Source organism: Rissa tridactyla, chromosome 6, assembly GCF_028500815.1.
Source record: "Rissa tridactyla isolate bRisTri1 chromosome 6, bRisTri1.patW.cur.20221130, whole genome shotgun sequence".
Taxonomy (NCBI): domain Eukaryota; kingdom Metazoa; phylum Chordata; class Aves; order Charadriiformes; family Laridae; genus Rissa; species Rissa tridactyla.
Window position 1 is genome coordinate 3,474,821 of NC_071471.1, and position 14,006 is coordinate 3,488,826.

The 14,006-nt window shown below is 42.3% G+C and overlaps 1 protein-coding gene across 4 annotated transcripts in view; it reads left to right on the forward strand.

Moving 5' to 3' along the window:
• Window positions 1-14,006, forward strand: part of TBL1XR1 (TBL1X/Y related 1) — a 99,847-nt gene that overhangs the window by 24,719 nt on the left and 61,122 nt on the right. For 2 of the 4 annotated variants that reach the window (XM_054204732.1, XM_054204733.1), the window contains exons 1-2: window positions 8,128-8,192; window positions 11,145-11,260. The gene's annotated coding sequence lies outside the window, so the exon portion shown is untranslated. Of the gene's footprint in view, window positions 1-8,127; window positions 8,193-11,144; window positions 11,261-14,006 lie in introns of those variants that run through there. The other 2 variants (XM_054204730.1, XM_054204731.1) reach the window with 1 other exon arrangement.

The window sequence follows — 14,006 nt, forward strand, 5'->3', positions numbered from 1 at the left end:
TTTGGGGGAAAGATGATACTGTCTGCTGCTGGTAGGGTGTGGAGATTTGAAAAAGGGGGAAATTCCTTGTGTGTTCTTTGGTCTTGGGCAACTTGAGCTGTTGCTTAATACAGGGTTTACCTGTACAGAAAGAGCTTAATCTGTAGGTTATTTGTGTGAAATACGACCGAGACACAGAATTTTTACAGAAAGATGGTGCTACTGCATGAGTACATTATGCACCAAATGTCACTCAGTTTTGAAAAATTCCTGAGGGAGTGAGAGGGGACTGTAAGCAGAAGTGCAGCAGCTTTTGATGAGTGGTATTTTTGGAGAAAATATTTAATTATTCCTTGATACATTTAATGGGTGATTTCAGGGCAGTCAGTGTTACCTTTTTTGGTAGCCTGAGAGGCTTAGGTTTTTCTCTGGCTTTGCACAAAATAATAATAGCAATAATAATTTTAGGAAGAATCTGGAACGCATTATAAACACCTCATTTTAGGGGAGCTGCATCCCAAGAACATCTGGAGTGTATGAGCCCAAGCTCCACCACAAACTTTACTTTTGACCTCTGGTATGATTTTAGGTTTTCAGAAAAACATTTTCATACCTATGAATTTTTAAGTGCTATTGGGTATTAAAAGTAACTCATAATTTTGAGGGCTATATGAAAAGAATTCTTGGATCCCAATTCTTCAGACTGTGCTATTACTTTTACATGCCCGATATCACAAGTAAGTTGGATTTTTAGAACATTTTAGTACACATCTGGTTTTTTTAAAAAAATATATATTTTCTTTGAGGGCAAACGTCCTGCAAGGTGCTCCTGCAGAAGGCAGACAGAGGGCAACCAGCCTTCCTAGTGCTCTCAGACAGGAGGAGAGCCACGACTTCAACAACGCTGGGTGTACGCGATGTTCAGGGTCAGTGGCCACAGCGGGACTTCTTGAGCCTGTTGACGTCAAACGCCGTGTCTTGCGGCAGAACCCAAGTCCTGCTGCATCGTCTAAATGTCCTCTGCTGCTCATTAGCTTGGCTCGACAAAAATGAAGATCAAGCTTTTAATCGGAAGGAATGCCCTGTTCAACTTCTGGTTGCCAAAAAATTAAGGGTGATAGTGGTACTGATATTAAGGGAAACGTAGACAGGGCTTGAATGGTGGATACATTCATTAGGGTTGAAAATAACACAAAGTTCTCATGTCCTCTTGTTATTCTCGGAGATTTCCTTCCTCAAACATTTTGAGCCCAGTTCCAAATGTGATGTCTACTTAAAACATGTATCCCGCCTCCCAAAGTGTGGCACATTTGAGACAGAATTTTGATGAATTCAATAAATTGAGCTCTTTAGGAAATATGTACAGCTGTGCTTTTGCCCCACTGTTTCTGATGCTTGCCATAATCTAGATCGGTTCTTCTGCAAGGCCACCATTAATCCCAAAGCAGAGGAATATCTTGCTGTGAGTATCTAAAAACACAGACAAGGAAGGCACTGGTAGCAGAAGCGGGGAAAGGCAAGGTTTTTTCCCCCAGGGAAGAAGGTATTTTTCCCAGGGAAGCAGCTGGAGCTTTGTTCCATATCCCCAAATTGGAGCCCAGTTTAGAAGTCTCAGTAACCTTCCAACTCTCGGTTCCCTACAAACACGTTGCCCTGTTGGCACAAGCAGGTGCTGCTCCACTCAGCTGTGAAGGCTCGTCTGAATTAACGGGCTCCGCATGGGGAAGGGAAGGGGCTGTCACTGAGCAGCGTGGCTGACTCGATTTGGCAAGTTGGAGCAGGCTGAATTACTGTCACGGGAAGTATGGCTCTTCCTTGAGGAAAGGCAATGGAAAAAAAAATATTCTGATCTAGTCTTTTTTTTTTTTCTTTTAAAGTGGTATATTCTGTTTGTGTCTTTACGTATGTATTTGAAATCTGTAATAAACTTACTGAGAATAACAGGGTGGACTCTAAATGCTACACATCAGATTTATTTTTTTTACACAACGAAAATTATTTTTTTTTCTCCTTCCAGTTTGATGCGAGTCTGCTGAAAGCACCCAGTTTGACGGGTTATTCTCAGCCTTTTCTCTGATTAATCTTGCAGTAATGAATTTAAATTTAAAACTCGGTTCTAGAATAAAACCACAAGTCATTATTTATCAATATGCTACTGTTATATGTCACTGGTCATCATGTCCAAAATTTTCAGAAAGCCAACAAGCAACACAAATTAGAAAGTACCTTGAATTTAGATAGGTAGGTGGGTGCCTGTCCTAGATGCAGCAGTCTGTGACGGTGGGATTTTGTGTCTCCTGCACTAAACACTCAGCGCCTTCAGTAATAACTACTTATACTCTTTCCCAGTCTAGATTGGATTTAACTTCATTTTCTCAGATCTTTTAACTTTCAGTTTATGTGAATTGGTTACTCGCTAATGAGTTTCACCCAAGTGAACTGGCGCGGCAGCGGGGCTCGCCTGCCCGCCCTCCCTCCCCACTGGTACCCACTGATGGGTATGGACACCATTGCTCCTGGGCGTTGGGTGTTTTTAATAGAGCTGGCAAAGACGGTTTCCTCTCCAGCAATTTAGCTTCCTTTCCTTTCAGGTGGCTATAAGCTATTTTCCGTGATTGCCTTGATTTTTGACTTTTAAGAAATTGATGTTTAAGCTTGTATATAGCCACTACGGTATTCTTTTGCTCTGTTCTGACTTTCCCTGTGTTTCTCATTGCCCAAGGAATCCCCTTTCTGTGCACCTTTGAAGAGTGGTTCCTATATCCAACAGTATTTGCTGCTTACACAGCTCTTACTCTTTTTTTCTCTCAGATCTCTTTTTTTTTAATAGTTGGTTCACATATGTCCGTAGACATACAGCTGCTTGATATATGAAAGAGCATTTCTGAAATGTGGAAAGTTGTGCAACTTTTATGTGATATGAATGTATACGTTAAGCATTTCTTCTTTCAAACATCCAGAAAGTCAGCTTGTGTCAGGTTTTTACATATTTCTGATGTAATAAAGGCCTAAAGATAGAACAAAGATCAGGAAACAAAGATTTCTCATTGACAGAGAAAAGTCATTTCAGATAGAGTTTAGGAATACGGGTGGATTGTCTCTGGGCAGGTCTTGGGTACTTGGAGTGTTCCCTGTTGTAGAAACCCCTCGGTGATCCCCCTCCATGCCAGCACACTGTAGTGCTGGTGCGGTTTGTGAGCGTCATATTGTCACTAGGGTCTTTATTGCTACCAGCTAATTGCAGGTAATGACAGTTTTTAATGCTGTCTTGTGCATGGTCCTGATTCCCCCCCCCCCCCCCATCCGTATTTGTTTCTCTTGAATTTTTTGAATTGGTATTTATCTCGGTTCAAGGTCTCTGTTAGTGTAGAACTGCGGAATTGTTTTAAAGAAATTGCCATACGTCGCTGTGCAACTGTGATTAAAAGAAAGAACTTTTTCTCTGTTTATGTTCCAAGCACGGCAGTGGTAGAATCACCGCTAGTTTTGTATATGCCTATTAACCAAATGAAAGGAAAGATTCAATGGAGTGATTAGTTTTCAATTTAGGCTTTTAAGACTATTGTCTGATGCATTTTGCAGCCTAGCTACTGAGGGGAATATCCAGGATTTAGTTATTTTTAATTCTGTTTTGATTGGGACACTCTTTCCAGATACTGAATCCAGATAAAAGCAGGATACTCGAGGATAATTTAGAAGAAAAGATACCGTGTCCTTAGAAGGCTTTTGTAATTCACAAAGCGCAACATCTAATGACTAAATTTGTTGTTAAAGCTCAAATAGCACTAAAATCTCAGAAAGCAGTATAAACAGTGTGATCCTAAGAGGATTAGAAGAAAAACATGAGCGCACAAGTTCACATGAGGAACAGAAGCGATTCAAAGCTCACGCAGAAAACACTGTTTTAGCCGTAGCGCGAACCCAGTGTAATTCCTCGTAAAATGGATGGGTAGGAGAAAATGGCATAAATGACGGCATTTCTAGAAGAAAATGATTAAGCATTTTTGTAAATCGTTTCTAGAGAAATCCTTGTTTTGAACTGATTATGTGTGGAAACAGGTAAGGAATAATGTTAGTGTACACTTCTGCTAAGTGTCTACAACCAGGTTTGTCGCTGGGCAGTGCCACGGGTGGTTCTATCTGTGATTTCGTCTTTGTACCACACAATTATTACTGAGTTGATAACAGTAGCCCAGTCTGTGCTAGCAGCATGGATTGGTATTTCATAGAATCATAGGGTTGGAAGGGCCCTCTGGAGATCACCCAGTCCAACCCCCTGCCAGAGCAGGGTCACCCAGAGCAGGTTGCACAGGAACACGTCCAGGCGGGTTTGGAATGTCTCTAGAGTTGGAGACTCCCCCACCTCTCTGGGCAGCCTGTTCCAGGGCTCTGCCACCCTCAGGGTAAAGAAGTTCCTCCTCATGTTGAGATGGAACTTCCTATGCTCAAGTTTGTGCCCGTTACCTCTTGTCCTGTCCCCGGGCACCACTGAGAAGAGCCTGGCCCCATCCTCCTGACACCCACCCTTGAAGTATTTATAAGCGTTGATAAGGTCCCCCCTCAGCTGTCTTTTTTCCAGACTGAAGAGACCCAAATCCCTCGGCCTTTCTTCCTAAGAGAGGTGTTCCAGTCCCTTCATCATCTTGGTAGCCCTTTGCTGCACCCTCTCCAGCAGTTCCCTGTCCTCCTTGAACCGGGGAGCCCAGAACTGGACACAGCGCTCCAGGTGCGGCCTCCCCAGGGCAGAGCAGAGGGGGAGGATGACCTCCCTCCACCTGCTGGCCACGCTCTTCTTGATGCACCCCAGGATGCCATCGGCCTTCTTGGCCACCAGGGCACATTGCTGGCTCATGGTCATCCTGTTGTCCACCAGGACTCCCAGGTCTCTTTCCTTTTGCTTTTTTGGTAGCTTTTGCTTTTTGCTTTTTTGGTCTCTTTTGCTTTTTTTGGTAGCTGGTTTGGGGTGTTAGTTTTGGCCATGCAGATGGGAACTGCCTGCCTGCTGCAGTCTGTGCCTGGACCTTTTTAGAATCATAGAATTGCCTGAGTTGGAAGGGACCTTTCAGATCATGGAGTCCAACCATCAACCTAACACTGCCAAGTCCACCACTAAACCATGTCCCTCAGCACCTCGACTGTCCGGCTTTTAAATATCTTCAGGGATGGTGGTTCCACCGCTTGCCTGGGCAGCCTGTTCCAATGCTTGATAACCCTTTTGGTGAAGAAATTTTTCCTAATGTCCATCCTAACCCTCCCCTGGCGCAACTTAAGGCTGTTTCCTCTTGTCCTATCACTTGTTACTTGGGAGAAGGTCTCAAGAGTTCATGGCTTCAGGCGCTGCTGCCGCTCTGCGCACCACAGCAGGGTGCTCTTCCCAAGCAGATGATGTTGGCCATCTTACCAAGCTTTTGGGTGCGATGTCATGGGGAGACACATCAGGTGGGTCATTCTTGTGCAGAAAAACCCAGGATGTGCAGAGCTGGTGAGCTGTGGCTGGGAGCAGGCCAGTTCACATGCAGTAAACTCATTTCTTTTGAAGTCGAGGGGAGCAGTGCTCGGTCGATGCTGAAGGCGTTAGTCATCAGTCAGCAGTGAACCCCCAGCCCCTCCGAGATGAAGGATCCAAACTCACGATGTACTGTGTGTTCCCCAGGTGTGCTTTATCAACTCCAAGGGCAGCTCGGGGATTATTTTTAAGTGTCACATAGCGTAGCTGTTACTACACCTGGTCAATGGTTTAAAGTATATAAAGGTGAGAGATAGGCTAAAATCAGTAAATTACAGCTGTCCCCTGCACTGTTTCAAGGTAGATGCCAAAATGGCACAATCCAATAGGATAAATTTGGAAAGAAAAAAGCCGCTGATGAGGCATTTGTGCTCAGTACTTGATTCTGAAGAAGGACATCGCAGAGTTTTCTAAATGTTTACGTGTCATTTCAAGCGCTCTTATTTAAAACTGGAGCCTACAACCAATTAACATGAGTGAGGAATGAAGCGGAGTCAGTGAACCCTTTCTTTTCTCATTCTCTGCTCTCTTGAGTCTTTGCTTCCAGCTTCTTTCCGTGTCACTGCCCTGTTTAGATATAAAGTGAAGGACAAGAAGCCTCTTCCACGGATCAGACGGAAAGGTTTCCTTCTCTGGCTTGCACGATAAGTACAGCACTCGGAAGATTGCACAAGGGCAAAGGGGTGTTGGAAGGAGACAGTTCGGGCAGTGTATACTGAAGAAAGCCTTTTTTCATTGAAGAAAATGGCTTATGTTTGTGCAATCATCCTTTTATTTATGTTTGCCGTGTTCCTTCCCAAATGAAATAACCCAAACCAAGCGGCGCGCTCAGAACAGGGCAGCAGAGCCCTCCTCTGCCTCTTTCCGCACACGGCTTTTACAATGATTTAGTCTGCTCTTTAAAGGAGAGCACAAATATCGCTTGGTTGGTGTGGTGATCTGTTTTTAAGGAAAAATCTTGTTATAATTGTATATGGGGTCTGCTGAGCGAGGTGGTAAAGCTTTTCTCTTCTCTGCTGGTCTGTGACTCCGACTGTGGAAAAACAAACTTTCCGAGTAGCTCGGCATAGGAAACGGTGCTGCTTGAGGAGGGGAGTTTTCCTCCTATTTACATAATTTCTGCGGCATCAGTACAACTAAGCAAGGGCACAAGAGCTTGTTTGCAAATTCTTTCAATTCTCAGCATTCTTGCATTCTTCAGCATCCTCTGCAGCGCTTCTTGCGCTCTGAAGGCTGGGGTTCTGCCCGCCTTGGTGGTGCGGTGGGATCTTCTCAGAATAAAATAAATGCAACTGCTCTGTCTCTTTTTTCCTCTGGGTCCAAAAATGGCTTTATAATAAACCATTTCCTCCTGGTTGAGCTTGAAAATTGCACACGAGAACTTTGTGTTGATCGTGAGCCCCCAAAACCGTAGTTACTCTTTACTCCTAGTAAAAGGTTTTGAACACATTTTACAGATGCTTTGTACGTAGTTTAATCTAAAAATAGTTGGATAATACTTTATTAGTCACTCATGTCCATCTGTCCCTTTCCCTTCCCGTTGAGTGGGCGATTAGATTATTTCCTAATGAGAAAAGTAGTCTGGCAAGTATTTGTATGGAGAGCAACCACTCGGGGATATTAGTGTGAATAAAAATCCTTTGTCATTACTGAATAAAAATGGATGTTACAGTGGATGGAGTTAAGACATATTTGGACATCAAAATGTGTTTGCTTACACTTAACTATTGTATTGTTAGATGCAGAAAATTATTATTGATGTGTAAAGAAAATTATGAAAATGTTAGGAGAGCATGGTTTGTTTTGGTTTTTTTTTGAGGATGTTTTTGTTTGGTTTTTGAAGACGGGAAAGATTTCGCTTGAATATTGCACTGGGATGATTTCTGTTATGTACGCGTTGTCAAATGTAGCCAGCAACTAGTGTGAGCTGGGGTTTCTTTAATTCCCGAGCTCACTGCAGGAGTTTGAACTATCTGGGTGCATGGGCACACCTGTGTGCATAAATGGAGTTATTCAGTGCAATATGTGTTAGGAAAACAGATTTCTTTTTTTTTTTTACTGCTTTTCAGTGGATGTAACCATTTTGGAAGTCAAACCGCCGGAATGTTGATTTTTATTGGGGGCTTTTCAGTGTTTAGAAGTGGAAAGCTGAATTTCCAGAGGAAATTTGGCACGTGCAGAAGATCCTGAAAGCTGCCTACTTTACCTAGTTAACTTCCCCAAGCCTTTTCTGGAGAGCTAAGGCAAAATCCAGACCTCAGGATTTTTATACACAGGTTGTTTTGTTTGTGTACGCTCCTGCTGAATGGCTGCGACTGTGTAGATGTCTGACGGGACAAGTACTCATTCACCAGGCTTTATTTGTTCAAAGGTCTGTGTTTCAGGCTCCCCGCAGGAGCGGTTGGGGTGATGTGGGTAGCGACAGAGTATCTGCAAACCCCCAGCTCCGTGTCCTCTCCTCTTCCTGGTCGCTGCCGCTCTGGGCTCTGCACGAATTCAGCAGTAATCACTCAGCTCCTCCAACAGAGCGGGCTGCAAAAGCCATGAAGGCCCACGCTTGATAACCTTTTTATTGCGTTAACATCACCGTTTTCAAAATAATAAATATTAATGTTTCCTATTTTTGTCTCTTTCCTTCTCAGCATCACCCTTCTGTGGCAAGAGGCACCTGTAAGGAAAACTTCCGCATATCAATGCACTGCCAATGGTAAGTACCTTTTTAACTGACTAAAGGTGGTGTGGTTCCTTCCTGCAGATATATACTGAAAGCCATCTTATATTGCAAATAGTGTTTTTAGGATAACCGCTTTTTAGTACGCAAGTGGATTATTTTAATTTTTTAAGAAACATCTAGGCCATTATTCTGTTTGACAAAAAATACTGCATTTGCACCTGGATTTTGTCTTGTGGAAAGTAGGGCAGCATGTTAATTTTGAAGCGAGAAGTGTGACTTGAGAATAACACAGCTCATCCTGTCGGTAACTGGTTTTGCTTCCTCTTTTGGCCAAAAGCCTGGTTGGGGCAAGCTGTAGCCAAGCTGAGTGCTCTATTGCCCCCGCTTGGGTGCTCCCTGCAGTTTGTTTCAGTACTGACAGCTTCTCCTATTACAAAAAAAAAAAAGATAAATAAAAAATTATGCAGTGTCAGGTGTGTTTTGCTTTAGCATGTTTGGCAGCATGAGACTAGTGAAGATAAAATCTTGGCTCCGATACAAAGGGGCTTGGTTGATGTGATCATCTTATTCCATCTCTGGAGTGTTACTCAATGTTACGGAGTATTGGAGGTTCGTCTTTGCAGGCTGTCTTGATGGTTTATTTGTGCTTTCTGAGAGTTGTGCGGATGGAAGGCAGAGGTGAGGTCTGAAGAGAAGGACTGGAACTTACTTCTCCAGCTTTAATCAAATAAGCGGTTTCAGTATCTTGTGTTGTCACAGCTGAGGTGTGCTACAAGAATGGCAATTGCAGCTTTAGCCTTAAGAAATAAATGCATAAAGTGTCAGCTTGAGTTTTGTATTTCAAGCATCTCTAGATCACGGTGCTTAGGGCAGAAATAAAAGGGATAATATTTCTAACCGCTAGCTTTGAAAACTCAATTTGGGATCTGAGAGCTGGGCTGGGTTCCGTTGGTTTGCGTGTGGCTATGGATCTAAAGAATATGTAAAAAATTCTATCCTCTCTTATACCTTTGTAATTCCACTGTCTTTGCCCCGTTAGCAAAATGACGTTCCCAGGGAGTCTGCCTGGATGTAACTGCTTGATTTTGAAATGTAGTAAATAATTCTGGTGACTCTCAAAGACATCATGGATACAACTCTGAAATGAGAAGAGCTGCACCAGATGTGTATGTCGTTTAATAGCCTGGTGTCTAGGCTCAGAGTTGGTTTGTGTGACGTTTCTATTGACTTGGGATGAATTTCAGCTGCTGGGAAGGGATTTGTTGAGTGAGAAGGCATCATTTTTACCTGGTCACTTAGCTTGGTCTTTTCACTTTCCCAAACTGGAACTAGCAGCACTCTCGGCCTTTTCTCTTTTTTGCAAAGTTTTCATTGTTGTTGTTGACCTTTTTCCAACAAAAAGCTACTCTGATTTCTTTTTATGTTGTATTAGTTGAGCATGTTTTTAGTTATGATGTGAAATACAGGTCTGTATTACTGCTTCTCTTAAAAACATGACTCATTCCATATTAACCTAGTCCTTATACTTCATAAAATTTTAAAATACTGAGAGACTGTACTTGAAATCTTACTGCGTTTTGTCCTAATTTTCCCCCTACAAATTATATTAGAAATCAGAATTGCAGAGTCTCAAGGGCGTGCTAGTTGTTACAGTGATCATAAAACATACTCAACTGTTACTTGCAGTGAAGTGAAATACTCCCCACTCTTTTCTTTAAGGGCTGCTTTTGCACTATACGTTGTTATATTTTATTATTCTAGAGATTTCTAAACAATTCCTCATCTCTTAATTAACTCTGAAACAGTTTGAATGTAGATTTAAGAGACAAGCCAGACATATTCTTCGTCATCCTGAAAGTAATCATAACTTAATCTGATTTATAACAAAAAAGACTTTTATAGGGTGTCTTTATGTTGTTTTTCTCTCTGATGTTTGTAGACAAAGTATGGGCCAGAGGTTGACCTTAAAAAAGCAGTTTGTGATGTTCTCCCGAACAGGACTTGCTTTAACTTGGCTCCCCATGTTCAATGCCGATATTTGAATCAGAAATACGTTTCTGATTCCCTTGAGAATTGATACTAGCATTTTTGAGCGGTTTTTTAGGCATGGTTGTCAGTTCCATTTCTTAGTACTCAAAAAAAAAAAAAAAAAGTAAAACAGAAGTTACACATCCTGTTTTTTCTGTCTTTGCTTTTCTATTTTAAAGTTAATTAAAAGATGCTTATTTTTTTCATCATATACGATATGGTAAATGACAAGTAACTAGGATAAAATATCAGTTACACCTTAAAAACATACTGGAATTGTTGTTTTTAAATAAAACACTTGTGATACAGCCTGCTAAAAGAGAGCATGGCTGTGTTCAGTTGATGTAAGTTTTCCTTCCCATTCTTCCAGTTGTAACGTTCCTCAGAGTCCCAAAGGAAAGACGCAAAGGCTTAATGAACAAGGCCTGTTAAGTGAAGGAAAATTAATGTATAATGCTGCTTTTCCTGGGATTTTGAAGGTTCATTTAGAGGCTGATAACTGTGTGCTTAATCCACGGTCACAAGGACCCATGAATATGTTGGAAATAAAATCGAAAGTCCTTAGACCGTTGGCCTAAGCAAAAAAAAAAAAATCACACCAGGTTTTCCACAAAGGCTTTAGCAAATTAATTTTCCTGCTACATGTTGGAACAGGTAGCTTATCTGAGAGAGATTTTCATCATACTTTGCATGGCTTCTCTTGCAAGTTTTAGAAGCAAAACTGTTTGTCTTTCTGTCTTCTGCCAGTCGGTGAAGCAAGCCTGCGTTTGTCTGTGTGTGTATAAATATGTGTGGATATATATGGGGTGTGCTTGTGTGTGCATGTACCTATCTATCTAAATGTATATCTACATACATAAAAAGGAGCGTGCAAAATCCAGGATCTTACAGAAAGCTGGGAAGTACCAGTTTGTGACTGTCCTACAACGGTTTGCTGTGATGGATTTCATTTCGCAGGAAGTAACCAAAAAGGGCTACGGAAGAATCGAGCGAGCGAAGCAACGTGGTGGCCTTCTGAGAGGCATCCTGGAAAACGCTCTGCCCGGGTTCTCGGCTCCGTCTCTTACTGCATGGTTAGTTTGACAAAGATCAACAGACTGAACAGTTAAAAAGTTCTCCTACGGAAGAGAATAAAGGATGTTATTTATTACAAGCTGACACAGGCAAAGGCTAAGGGTAGGCAGCGAGCACAGAGTTACTTCGTCTCCAGGAAAGTGGGGTCATCAATAGCTAAGTCATGTCCTCACCCTCTTTGGGGGGAATACAAAATAGGTGTTTTAAATCTGTTCTTTTCAATGCTGTCAACTTTTAGGTGAATATATCATACTGTGCTTCGAAGGTGTAAACTGCCTGTTACGTGTTACATCAGCTGTTCTTACATGTAAGAGACCTGTTATAAGAGAACAACTCTGCAGCCGCTGAGTTTCTTGGGCCAGGAAATTCCACGGGTGCATCACTTCAATGTGATTATCTGCCCAGCAGATTTAGCCCAGAAACGGCAGGAGTGGTTGGAGGGGCTGGGGAGGATAAATATGTCACTCCAGAGAAAAAGGCATTCATTGAAGGCACTGGAAGATGTCTACAAAAACTTCCGCAGGACTGCAGCAACACTTTATCTTTGAATCCCTTTGTGGTGCCTTCTGTAGTGTTGTCTTGTGACCTTACCACTCCTCACAAGACAGCTGAAGGAACAAATGAATATAACTATTACGTTAAAATGCAGACGAAGACCAGCAAGGGGGAGGGAGCAGGAGCCTGCACCCAGAACTTGGAGGAGCTGGGTTTGGTGGGGAAGCCCTGCCTCTGCCGGCACCTGCCAAGGGCAGCAGGAGGTCCGTGCCACTAGCTCCAGGGTTTGCACGGGAATTGCAAAATTGACTTGGTTTCAACAGGAGCCGAATGTCATCTTACGACTATTAAGTATGTACAAAAGACTGCCTGCAGGTGGGCAGACCTTTGAGAGACGGTGGAGCTGAAGGTTGGTTTTCATTACACTGAGAACGGGGACCCCTGCTTTCAAGAGTTTATGAAACTTGGCAGCGCTTCAGATGTTGGCTGCAAGCGACATGAATAGTTGCTTCAAAATAAATAACCCTGCAAGACTAGTGCCCTTATTCTTCAAGTACATACGCATGTGTGTACATGTATCTTCAAGTGTAGGAATAGTTCTTTTGTGATATAAATAAGGAGGACTCGCATGCATAAAGCTAACCAAGCTTGAAAGTGTTTTTAATGGTAGGGCCTAAAAGTGCTCGTGAAATTTATTGTTGAGGCTGTTGGTTGTACGGTTTATGGAGTACAGCTTTAAAAGGACAAAAAACATAGATGTATGTCTAGCAGTTTCTGAAATAGTCTGAACTAAGTGACAACGTGGACTTTGGGACTGTTCTGCTCCTTCTAAAATCAATGGGTGCTATTATCAATGAAGGAAGGTGAAGTGCAATGTATTTTGTCCGATAATTTGTTACAGCTGAACAATGTTATTTCAGAGTGTTCATCCATAAATTCTATTTATTGGATCAGCATGAATTAGCTGATCTAGTGGTAAATGTGATGAAGAGGAAGTGCTAATAATACCATACAGAAGAAAAACTGTGGTGTGGTAGGGTGCATGCTGTGTTAAGCATTAAAAATTTTGTGTACTACTGCATTGCGATCCATTTTTGGAAGGGTTTTTTAATTTTCTGGGTCTTTTTTTACAGAAAGCAAGTTAAACACACTAGTAAGATCCCTTTCTGATTCAGAGGGATAACGTCCCTTGCTCCTTTTTCTACCATTAGTCAAAGTTCACTACTGAATGAATCAACTGAAAGGGAAACTGCCATCCTTAATTTTAGGAAGTGGTGGCTCTATTTTGAAGCAGCATTTACCAGAGAACTTTTGCTGCTGATTCTCCGAGCGTTTTACAGTTCAGACGTAAGCTTTGACTCAGAGTTCTCAGCAGAATCATAAATATGTAATTATCTAAGCAGCCGAGATATGTAGCCCCTGGCAGGTGCCCAGAGCAGTGCGATCACAAGAGCAAAGGGAATGGGCCCAGGATCTCAAACTGGGGAACGTCCTCCAAAGCAGGATGAGGGCTGTTCCTTGCCTATTGGCATTCCCACGGTTTAAATCTTAGATGGACCTCAAAAGAGGCTGTTTCTGCTGCAATAGGTTGTCTTAGGTTACAGCTTTTTTACTCTATGGGTTTTTTTTTTTCCTTGTCCTCTTCCTCCTCCTTTACCTCCTCTGCCTTGGGTTTTTCTGTCTTTACCACTTTATACTGGTTTTAGTTCCATAGTGAATAGCAGCCATGGTGGTGCAGCTAGCGTTAGATTATATCTCACTTGATCAGCATGCCATCTGCTTTAGAGGAGAGGGAGATTTTATATTTCTGCTGTGGGTTCACTGCCATATGCCCATGGTAAAGTTGTGTAACCTGAAATGACCCTTTCCCCGCTCTATTACATGAAAGCATTAGAAATATGGCGTTAAATGTTCTGGACAGCAACTAAGTTTGAATATTTATAAAAACATGGACGTGAAGTAGGATGCTGCAGAGCAAACCGAAGGACAGGCTCTTTTGTGTCTAAAATACATGAGTGTTACCTTCCGGAGATGAGCAGGGCTTATTTCACAGCAGATCATGTTAATGTGTCACTTCCACAATCAGGTCTTGATCCTGGTTTCCGTGTTGTCAACAGAAAGTTGATGCTAGTTCAGGTCAACAAAAGTAAAAGCTACCCTTGGTTTCTGTGGTGTCGATGCTGGGAGATAACGCATGTTGCTGCAGAACAACAGGAAGTCTGTAGGTGGGGGGGAACGATACTGAATATA